The sequence below is a fragment of the Bactrocera dorsalis genome, chromosome 1 (genome assembly GCF_023373825.1).
Source record: "Bactrocera dorsalis isolate Fly_Bdor chromosome 1, ASM2337382v1, whole genome shotgun sequence".
NCBI lineage: Eukaryota > Metazoa > Arthropoda > Insecta > Diptera > Tephritidae > Bactrocera > Bactrocera dorsalis.
Window position 1 is genome coordinate 74178027 of NC_064303.1, and position 12414 is coordinate 74190440.

At 33.9% G+C, this 12414-nt stretch overlaps 2 protein-coding genes and 1 pseudogene across 2 annotated transcripts in view; 2 read left to right on the plus strand and 1 right to left on the minus strand.

The window, feature by feature from the left end:
• LOC125776860 (protein Wnt-10b) overlaps positions 1 to 12414 on the plus strand; it is a 595050-nt gene that overhangs the window by 305443 nt on the left and 277193 nt on the right. The gene's annotated exons all lie outside the window — the stretch shown is intronic.
• The window catches only part of LOC125777001 (uncharacterized), a 447720-nt gene that overhangs the window by 247069 nt on the left and 188237 nt on the right, over positions 1 to 12414 (plus strand). The gene's annotated exons all lie outside the window — the stretch shown is intronic.
• On the minus strand, positions 6202 to 6394 carry LOC125775997 (small nucleolar RNA U3; annotated as a pseudogene).

Consider the following 12414-nt stretch of genomic DNA (forward strand, 5'->3'; position numbering starts at 1 on the left):
CACCTTAGTTTCAGCAATACGTAATTATTATGCTATTAAATTTGTGTTTTTAACATAGCGCCATATATTGAATACTTAATCAATCCAGCCAACAGCCAACGTCATCTGTTAGAATATTTTGGAACTAACGGATAATTTTGACTGTCAAATAATAGACAAAGTCCACAACAAACGCTCGAAGCAGAGAGGCACGACGCAATCGTGTTGAAAGAGCAAGAGAAACTGAGAAATAATTTATGCACTGTTCTTGAAAAAAAAAAAATTAATTGATTCAGAGCATTTTTTCCGAATATACGGAGTAATTACTTAAATCATAACTGGCTCAGTGAGCGGTCTATTCACTTCCAAATTCAACAGTTGTTACTAGGCGATCTGATGTATTTTAACTCAATCAATAATGTTCTTAATGAAAATGAAAGTGTAAGTTTCCCAATTGAATTTTTAAATTCCCTAGATATACTCGGAATGGCACCAAATAATCTTCGATTAAACAATGGTTCACTTATTTTTCTCCTGCGTAATTTGAAACCACCTCCATTATGCAATGGTGCGAGTTTGCCTACTAAAAATATCACCGGAAATATTCTTGAAGCAGCCATATTACCTGGAAAGTTTAAAGTGGTGCTGTTATCACGTATGCCAATGATACCACCGAATTCTACGATACCCTTCAGGAGCTACAATTTCCAGTTCGTTTAGCTTTTGCAATGACGATAAATAAATCTCAAGGCCAAACAATGTCCATTTGTGGTTCAAATTTGGAAAATCCTTGTTTTTCTCATGGGCAACTTATGTCGCATGTTCACGTGTAGGAAAACCGTCGAATCTATTTGTGTTAGCTAAATACGGATTAACCAAAAATATTGTGCACCAATTAGTGCTAAATTAAATGAAGATAAAAGTATTGATAATTCAAAATATTGAATATTATTCTTAAAGGTTTAAAACTAATTGTTAGAAATTTAAATTAAAAAAAAGTGAGTGTGCTTATGACCGCACGACTGAAGTAAAACTTCTTTCCTCTATCTATATGTATACATATATATGAATGTGTGTGTGCAATATATACATGTATGCACATATACATATATTAATTTCCTACAAATATTTAAATTTATTTTATGTTTTCATTAGTAAATTAATATTTTTGCATAGATCTTTTATTTTTTTTCATTGTTTTATTCGTTATTTTCATTATTGGGTACATCAGTAATTACTGTGGTTGGTTGTAAAACCGAGACAATAGGCATTTGATACGAGAAATACGATACATATATTTTAGAATTAAAATTAGACAGAAATCTAGAAAAAACTGCATCGATTGTTGTTCCATGTCTTGTAGTTGGCTCATTACGGTCATTATTCATTTGTAATTCTAATTTATCTCGTAGAAAGTTTATCAAGAGTTGTCCATTTTCGGATGCGAAATTGATATTGAAATCTCCTGCTAAGATTAGTGGCAACGTATGATAGTTTTCTCCTAGTTCTTCAGAACCTACTCGACCATAAATCATAAGTCTTCTGTATATAAACTTTATGATATTATTAACTGTGTTATTGGGCGAAATGTAAACAACTACCATTATGATGTTTGTTCCATCGTCCAAAACACAGTGAGCAGCACATATATGGCGACAGAATCTGTAGCAGCGCAGACACAGATCGGAAGTTTTAAACAAATATTCAGTTGCGTTGATTACTTTACAAGTAATATAAGTGCATATGTATGTAAATGTAGTGTGTGTGTGTTAATAATATAAATTATGATTCAAGGAAAAAGTGAGTTTTGCAGTTCTCTGATACATACCACGAACTGCAAAACTCACTTTTTCCTTGAATCAGCTCATACGCAAAAGTTTCTATTTAAGTCCAATTACTGTGCGTATGAGCTGATTCAAGGAAAAAGTGAGTTTTGCAGTTCCTGGTATGTATCAGAGAACTGCAAAACTCACTTTTTCCTTGAATCAGAATTTATATTATTAACACACACACACTACATTTACATACATATGCACTTATATTACTTGCAAAGTAATCAACGCAACTGAATATTTGTTTAAAACTTCCGATTTGTGTCTGCGCTGTTATAGATTCTGTCGCCAAACAACTAGTAAAGGCCAAATAAATAGTTTGTACAAAATCACAGAATGCAATTCGGCTCGCTCGTGTTTGTTCACGCACACACAACAACACTTTATGATTATTATTTTACCAAAATATGTTTTTCAATTTGCGCTAAACATTTACCAACTATTTATCAAGTTACTGTGGTAACAACGCTTGCAGTATTTGTATTTTAATATTTTTGCTTTTACTCGTCACAGGCAGCCATTTCACAAAATCAGTTGCATTTGACGAAAATTTACCTTTTTACCTTTACTCGCGCACGTCTGCCGACAAACTGTGCTCATACAGCTCATACGCAAAAGTTTCTATTTAAGTCCAATCACTGTGCGTATGAGCTGATTCAAGGAAAAAGTGAGTTTTGCAGTTCTCTACAATATATCCCCCACCAATTACCGTTTGCCTCGCCTGATCACACATTTCGTTACGCGTTCGTTAGCTTACTCCCGAAGTGAATTACCGTTCGCCTCGCCTGATCACACTTTTCGTTACGCGTTCGCCTGATCACACTTTTTGTTACGCGTTCGTCAGCTTACTCCCCAAGCCAAGTGCGCGTAAAGAAGTTTTACTTCAAAAATGATTTTTTTTCCATGTAATTTATATGGAAAACAGAAAATTTGAAAGAGGCACCTCTTAATACTAATACTAAGAGCTCATCTTTTGAGTGACTTTTTTTTACACATTTTCCAAAGTTTTGAGCCTGTTTTTCAGTTGAAAAAAAAGGTTGCCTCAGAATGACACACCCTAACGTACATACATTCATAATAACAAGTGTCGCACGCATCTTTCGCATCTCCGTTGTCACGGACACAGTCTGTCGCGTTCTATGTGTTCAGCACATCAATCTGTCGAAGCATTGACGCGACGAGACGCGAAAGAAACTAACAAACGATCGCCGATTGTTACCGCTTCTCTTGCCGCTGTAACAGCTCCGCCTTCCAACGTGCGTAAATATGTATGCATATGTATGAACTTGCATAATAGCGGCCATACACAGGCACACATGAGCGTTCGATCGGTATGTGTAAACATGCGGTTTACTCGTGTATGGGCTTGTTCGCGTACCGATCCATGTTCGCGAAAATGTTTGATTTTTTACGATCGGTGCGCGAACATGTTTATCGTGTATGGCGTTGTGAGCGCACAAAATCTCATTTCTCTCGTGTCGCCGAGCAGTGAAGATCGCGGAAAATTGCAAATGTTAAGGGGAGAGACTGCTTTAGAGGCTTCAAAAAATCGATTTTTTTGAGGATTTTTTTGGGAGGGAAAGAAATAATTGATTCAATCGATTGATTCTAGGCTTTATAGTCATATATTTGAACATCTTTCACAAATTTTTTGAATACGAAATCTTTGATATTCTGCCTTTAGGAAGCAATTACCCGATCTCGCATATGCATTTACCAGGAACAAAAAATTCAAAGAGATTCATGTTTTTTAATAGTTTACTTAGTTAAACTAAGAAAATTCCAAAAAAAATTTACTTTATTTTGTTTAAAAATATGTTCAAACTTGACTTTTCCTAGTTTTTTTTAGTTTAAATAGAAGATAATTTTATGCCAAAGATAATAAACTTTGCCCAATTCCAACTTTGCCCGCCAATTAAAATAATCGTAAAAATAAAAAACCGAGAAATCGCGCTTTTCGCTTTTTGCCCAAGCGCTCATATACTTGTATGTATCTGTCTGACGCTCGGACACTATTTCCCTTCTAGCTTCGACAATATTTCAAATTCCAATGTATAACTTTGTTTGTTGTTAGATAATTTTTAAAGAGATTTAACCGATTGTTTGAAGCTTTTAAAGCAGGCTCTCCCCTTAATAAAGATTTCGTATCTGAATTTATTGATCTTATAAAAAATTAATTGGCAATTTGGCAAACGAAAAGTGATAAATATAAAAATAAAATTGAGAAAAATAAAAGTTGGAATAACTTATTAACGAAATACAAAGAAATAGATAAAAGTGCTACATTAGAAATAAATTCGAAGAAATGTTCCGCTTGCCTGTCGCACATGTTAACTGTGTGAAGAATGAACGTAAAATGGATTTGTGTGTCGTGTATGGGCAAACGAATTCACACAGATCGAACGCACTTGTATGCCCGTGTATGTCCTCTTTAAGGAGCATGCATGCATGTGTTTATGTCTTCATATTCATATTCATGCATACATATATTTATGTCTCTTCATATTCTTGCGTATTTTGTACAAGTTAACAGAGTCGTTCCTCCTGTCACGTATGCTGGGTTAAGTCACCGACATTGGCGCAAATTCATACAAGTTAACAGAGTCGTTTCTCCTGTCACGTATGCTGGGTTAAGTCAGCGACATTGGCGCAAATTCATACATACATCATTATCCGCATTATGGTCATGATCACCAGCGTAATCAAATGCACTTGACAACAGCGTACCAACGCTCTCAACATTTTCTTGTTTTCGACGCGCTTAAATATCGGGACTACGGTAGCCAACCCAAGCTCTTTGTGCTGCAACAACACTGAGATAATGCAGGCTAGTTTTTTACCGACAGCTGCGCACCAACACACATACATTATTCATCAGCGTAAGCAATTGCACTTGACAACAGCGTACCAACGCTCTCAATATTTTCTTGTTGCTGATGCGCCAAAATATCGGGACTGTGATAACAATACACCCACGCTTACGGCAGTTAAGCCGAGCCCTTTTATGCACCTCGTTCGTGGCAACAACACTGACACCTAAAGTAGACTAGTTTTGTAAGTTTAGAGTTAGAAACAAGCACTTTAAGAAATCAATTGTAAAGTTGAGTTGAAACAGGCGAGTTGTATCGCCATCAATAAAGCAACCAAAAAGGCAATTATTAACTTACACATTTTCGGTGTCAAAATGAAACAAAATATAAACAAGCAAAACGAAATTCTTCATTGGGAGTCTCTTCATATTCTCTTCTTCGGCATATATGCCTTGTCATCATATGCCGTAAATACATATATTTCTGTCTCTTCATATTCTCGGTTAGAATATGTGAGAGATTTGTAAACAATGTTAAAATTGCGAGGCGAATTCCGACCTTACATACAATGTTAACAAATTTTATGTTCTCTGTCTATACTTTTAAGTTCTCTGGTTCTTGCAAATTTGTTTACATGCACACATAATTACAAATGTATGTACGTGAATATGCGCGACCGCTTGGTCTTTTAATATGTACATATGTTAAATGAAATGTCGTAAATTTGGCAACGCGGTGAGCCTTCTCTATATTATACGTTCTCTGCTTTCGCCTCGCCTGATCACACTTTTCGTTACGCGTTCGTCAGCTTACTCCCCAAGCCAATTACCGTTCGCCTCGCCTGATAACACTTTTCGTTACGCGTTTGTCAGCTTACTCCCCAAGCCAAGCGCGCGTAAAGAAGTTTTACTTCAAAAAGGTGCGTGGAGTTCCTACGCGCGGAAGAACTTCTTAGTGATATTCAGAAATGCATATCACTTTGTATGAAAGAAAACTATAAAACTTAAATTCACATTTTATAAATTTATTATGCACATAAAATGAAGAATAAAGCAAAGTCTAAATGAAGGAATTTTGGATCGGAAAGTAGTTCTGTCTCTTCATTGCGGAAGAGAATATGCAGCGTAATCATCTCTCTTTTGTTCTTCGCCAATTTGGCTGCCATATTGACTTATGAAGATAAATTTTTTGTTGGTGACATATTCATATGCGTACGCATATGTATGTTTGTATACTTGTGCATTATTTGTTCGGCAATGTATGCAAACATATGTACATATAAGTATATATGAATGTATGAACATGCAAGTCAATGCGCGCACATGTAATAAGTATATTGATAAGTGATGAAAATATGATTTCAATTTCTGAACGCGCACATGCGTATACATACACTCATATGAAGAAGACATAAGAAAGATATTTATTTGTATAGTATACGATCTTAAAAGCAAAAAATTAAAAATTTATTCCGTCGAGATTCGAACCTGTGTTAGCATCTTGACTTTCCAAGCGTTTACCACCAACACCACCATTGACACTTAGGTTGCGCTGACTTAAGTAATTTATTCATTAAAATCACCATTCAGAAGTCATTTTATCCGTTGTAAGCGAACGATTTTCGAAGAAACATCATTTCTAATACGCCACAAGACAAAATCAGAAATGAACTTCTTAAACCTCACGCTGTCAGATAAAACGAAAATACTCCGTCATCGCGGGTCGATTTCCAAAAAATATAAATGAATTTTTCAAGGACCAACGCAGGGTATTTCAACAAAAGGTCACATAAAATAGTTGAGAATTCGCAGAAATGAAAGACAAACGAAAGAAAAAGAAGTATAACTTCAATAATGCACAAGAATACAAACATACATATGCGCACACATATGAATAGTCACCTCGTCATCGCGGGTCGATTTGCAAAGAAAGTAAATGAAGACTGACCAGAGAACTTAAAAGTATAGAGAAGGTGCAGGTTCGACTGCGAACATATGATAGATTAAAATTTGGGAATTCACCGCTTTTATTAACATTGTAGGTCGGAATTCGCCTCGCAGTTTTAACATTTTTTACAATTCTCTCACATATTCTAACCGAGAATATGAAGAGACAGAAATATATGTATTTATAAAATGATTTCTTTGATATTCCATAGGATGGAAATATGTATGTAGAACTCTTTTATTTTTGATTTATTATTTTTCAAATTATTTAATGTTAATTTGATTTTATTTTATAATAACTCATTTTGCCATCGGCATTTCAATTTCTCATTCTTCAATTTTTGCTTTCAACCAAGAAATCGCTTGTATGTATGTATGTATGTGCAATACATATCTTTGCGTTTTGCTGTCGGCATTTCCATATTGACATGCAAAAGTAATTATGTATTTCATTGTTTCGTTTTGGCCCAATTTTGTATATTAGACAAGTGTCAATAATTGCGCCAAAATCAAATATATTATATATTCATATGTAAACATGTTTTAAACTTTACATAAAATTGAAGTGTCAATAATTGCGCCAATTTTCATAAAGTTGGAAAATTTGCGCGAATAAGGGCACAATTCCGATTTCTTTGGCTTTGAAGGTACCGTTGGAAAGAAGAAGTCCTCCTGATTAAAAAACATATGGGGTTATAGGGTCCGCAAACGCTTAGTTTAGGAGATATTCGGCCTTAAAGTTCAAAAATTCGCAAAATTGGACCATTTCAAGGACCTATTTCACCACATTAAACACACTTTTTTCACATTTTCCACATTTTTTACTTCAAATTAATTAAATTGCACTATAATTTTTTAAATAAATCTACATTTTACACTTTTAGCAGGTTTTTTACCTAAAAAATCTTTATTTTAAAAATCACATTTTACACTTGTTTGAACCTTATTTGTTTACCAAAAATTACGACGAAATGGAGCGCTGCCATGTGATGATAAGGCAATTAGCTGAAATTCCTCTTTTTCGAAAAAATTCCTCTATTCATGCATATGGAATTTTCTTTTTTAAATTTATTAAGCAAATAAGTAATATTATATAATAATATTACGTAATAAAGTGTAAAGTATACAGTATACAGTACAGTACGAAAACTCAAATTTTCTTTCAATATGAGGGCATGATAACCGAAAAATATAACCACTTCATACCCAAAACTCATATTTTAAATATAATAATATATACATCGTCACCTAAAATACAAACCAATGTATCATCAAAAATAAATGGAAATCGCTGACAGATATAATAACCAAAATTTATCCATTTTATAACGAAAACTTAAATTTTATTTCAATATTTCATATAAAGTGGTTATATTTTTTTGGTTATTATGCAGTCATAATACTGGATATAAAGTGGTTATATTTTTCGGATATCATGCACTCATATTGAAACAAAATTTGAGTTTTGGATATAAAGTAGTTATATATTTTGGTTATTAAGCACTCAAACTCATATTTTAAATATAATAATACGAGTATATATATTGTCACCTAAAATACAAACCAATGCATCATCAAATATAAATGGAAATCGCTGACAGATATAATAACCAAAACTTACCATTTTATAACGAAAACTTAAATTTTGAGTGCATGATAACCATAAATTATAACCACTTTATAACAAAAGGTCAATATATTTTTTTATTTTCAACGCAGAAAGGGGTACTACGCGAAAGTACTTCAGTTACCCCGGGTATTCGCTCGACCAGGGTTAGTTGTTTAAAGCGCGGCCGTGTTCACATATTCAATTTTAGTTTGAAAAATCTTCTTTACAGTTTTTTTTATAGTTAATAAAGAATCACTCAAAAGTACAAACAAAGAAAACGCTGTGAAACGCTGAAAAATCCTTCACTTTCGGTTTTTAAGGTGTGGCAATGCTGGTTTTCCTTGTACATATAAGCGCTCTAAACTTTTCAGCCATTAATTTGACAAGTGATTTTTAAGTTACTAAATTTAGTTGAAAAATTGCAAAATAAATGTGAAATGTGAGCTTATTTCAATGCTTAGAGTGTATATTTGAATATATGTACATAGTAAAAAACGTGAAAAAATTAGTGAAACATGGAGAAATAACATGTGCTTCTAGTGCAATTTTTTGAATTTTTAAACGTGAATATTTCAAAAAATATTAGTTATTTTTATGTTATTTTTGGATATTCCTCCTCTGGAAAAGCTCTCTATCCGTAAATACCCCATTTATACGGTTTTTTTTACCCCTCCGCCAAAGTAATCAGAATCGTGCCCGAATAAGACGTGTGCGGGTTAAGTCGTGAATTTTACTTATATTAATTAATTTGAAAGAGCCGAAAAATTTCAATAAATTTAAGTAAATTTACGTGTATTTTCGTTTATATTTAATTGTCAATAAATTTTTTAAAAATTATTTGCCCTAGTTGTCCATTTCTTATTTTCTCACACATTTCAGCCGATTATTGTATAGAAATTTGACCGGCGTAGAAGCAAAATGCGAAACAATCATACATACATATATTATGTCGTTTGCACATTTGTCTGAATTTTTGCGAAAGCAAATGTTCTACAAAAGCATATTTCTATATTTAAACAAAATTATTAGAACCATCGTATGTTTCTTATGTACATGCATAACCAAACCATACTTAAGTCAGCGCAACCTAAGTGTCAATGGTGGTGTTGGTGGTAAGCGCCAATATTATGTATATGTATATTATGTATATTGCTGTGATAAATTTAATTTCTAACGGGTGATTTTTTTGAGGTTAGGATTTTCATGCATTAGTATTTGACAGATCACGTGGGATTTCAGACATGGTGTCAAAGAGAAAGATGCTCAGTATGCTTTGACATTTCATCATGAATAGACTTACTAACGAGCAACGCTTGCAAATCATTGAATTTTATTACCAAAATCAGTGTTCGGTTCGAAATGTGTTTCGCGCGCGTGTTTTGTTCAGCGATGAGGCTCATTTCTGGTTGAATGGCTACGTAAATAAGCAAAATTGCCGCATTTGGGGTGAAGAGCAACCAGAAGCCGTTCAAGAACTGCCCATGCATCCCGAAAAATGCACTGTTTGGTGTGGTTTGTACGCTGGTGGAATCATTGGACCGTATTTTTTCAAAGATGCTGTTGGACGCAACGTTACGGTGAATGGCGATCGCTATCGTTCGATGCTAACAAACTTTTTGTTGCCAAAAATGGAAGAACTCAACTTGGTTGACATGTGGTTTCAACAAGATGGCGCTACATGCCACACAGCTCGCGATTCTATGGCCATTTTGAGGGAAAACTTCGGACAACAATTCATCTCAAGAAATGGACCCGTAAGTTGGCCACCAAGATCATGCGATTTAACGCCTTTAGACTATTTTTTGTGGGGCTACGTCAAGTCTAAAGTCTACAGAAATAAGCCAGCAACTATTCCAGCTTTGGAAGACAACATTTCCGAAGAAATTCGGGCTATTCCGGCCGAAATGCTCGAAAAAGTTGCCCAAAATTGGACTTTCCGAATGGACCACCTAAGACGCAGCCGCGGTCAGCATTTAAATGAAATTATCTTCAAAAAGTAAATGTCATGAACCAATCTAACGATTCAAATAAAGAACCGATGAGATTTTGCAAATTTTATGCGTTTTTTTTTTTTAAAAAGTTATCAAGCTCTTAAAAAATCACCCTTTATTAGTAAGAAAAATATTTATTTGTATAGTATACGATGTTAAAAGGCATACATTTTCTATCCTATCTTGTGTATCTGCAGATGCTCATATGAGTTTATGTATACGCATGTGCGCGTTCAGAAATTGAAATCATATTTTCATCACTTATCAATATACTTATTACATGTGCGCGCATTGACTTGCATGTTCATACATTCATATATACTTATATGTACATATGTTTGCATACATTGCCGAACAAATAATGCACAAGTATACAAACATACATATGCGTACAAGTTAATACCACCAGTTCAGATTACATGAACATATTCTATATCTGTTATAAATATGTAACCCATATGATACTTTGCTAATACTGTCCGCTTTAGGTGGTCCCAAAATGTAATTCATAGATTGTAAGATGAATCTTTCCACTTGTAACATATGTCGTATCTCAAGTGGATTGTAGATATACTTCCTAGAATGTAAGATTAATATTTGTATCTAGGCTTAAGCAAAATATTGTATTTAAGAAAATGTAATAAAGAAAACGAGGCAGTTGCCCGTAGTTTCCCAAACGCAAACCACATTATTAATTGGCGATCCTGCCAGGAGTATCGTAAAACTCCTGTTGGACCAAAATGTAAAAATAAGATTCGGCGGTAACCATTTAAAGGGAAAAAAACTCCATGTTACCGTTTGAAAATTAAAACAAGTATCAGTAAAAACTGAGAAAAGAAAAAACAACAACAAAAAACGCAAACAAGTATTGCGAACTCGCGAGAAAAGAAATATAAAAGTACGAGTGTGTTACTCAAAGCGTACGGTGGTAATTAGAAGCGCGCAAAGCAATTAACGGCAAAATAAAAATCGCTAAGTCCAAAAAGAGACATAAGAAAAATCTCAGCGCCACAATTGAAAAAAATCGAGTGTGTGTTTGTGCCAACTGCCTATCGAACGCGCCACGTCTATACGTATTACGGGCGGAAAACAAGCTAACGTACGCGTTACAACAATTGAAAAATTAAATAAAATTGAGAAACAAAAGAAACTACAACAGTTTCGCAAATAAAGTGATTTTAAAATCTGAATTGAAAAACCAAAAACTGAAAGTGAAAATTTTTGTGAATTTCAAACAAATAGAAGAAAGTGCGTGGATTTATAAACTATCCACTTAAAAACAAATAAATAAAAAAAAATGTCTGTAAATCAGAAATTTCACCAAAAAACTTATTTCATTTAAACCTCGCACACGGCCGCCAACGACGACCATTGCACAACCAACCGCCAAAATTCGACTCAAAAAGCAACAGCAGCAGCAAAGGCAACAATAGCAGCAACAGCAGCAATAGCAACAGTAACAACAGCATCAGTAGAAGCAGCAACATAAAATTAGTTGTAAGTAAGGCTTATATTTATTAATTAAATGGGAAATAAACCCACCAATATTAAGTATAAAAATTGTTTACTGTGAGTATTACTATATCTCCTGCTGCATGAAGCTCACAAATACATATAGTATATAAAAAAAGGAAAACCCGAAAAATAACGATTATAAAAAAGAGGCAATAGGAATAAAGAATTTTTAAGAGATCAAGATAATTTTATAATTTTTCAAAATGGCAGTGAATAATTTTACTGTAGACGATATAGTTAGATTAATAGCTACACAAACCGCAAACTTAAGAACTGAGATAGCTCAGTTGAGTAATAGAATTAAAACTTTAACAGATGCGTCACACGTAACTGAGTATGAAACTCAAAGAATTAATGATTCCATAACATGTGACGAAAATTTAGACATAATAAAGTCTTTGCCAGAATTTTCCGGTAAATCTTATGTCAGCTGGAGAGAAGCTGCAAAGAATTCGATGAGCCTATATATTGAAGGTAGTAGAAGGTATTTTGGAGCACTAACTATCCTCCGAAATAAGATTGTAGGTAATGCCAATGATATGTTAACTAATCATGGCACAGTTTTGAATTTAGAAGCAATATTTGCAAGATTAGATTTTGCTTACGCCGACAGGCGACCAATTCACGTAATTGATCAAGAAATGAGCTCTAAACCAAATATTATTTGCATTAACACCTACCGATTTGCCAAATGCTCTTGCTAAAGCACAAAAACTTCATTCATATAAAATA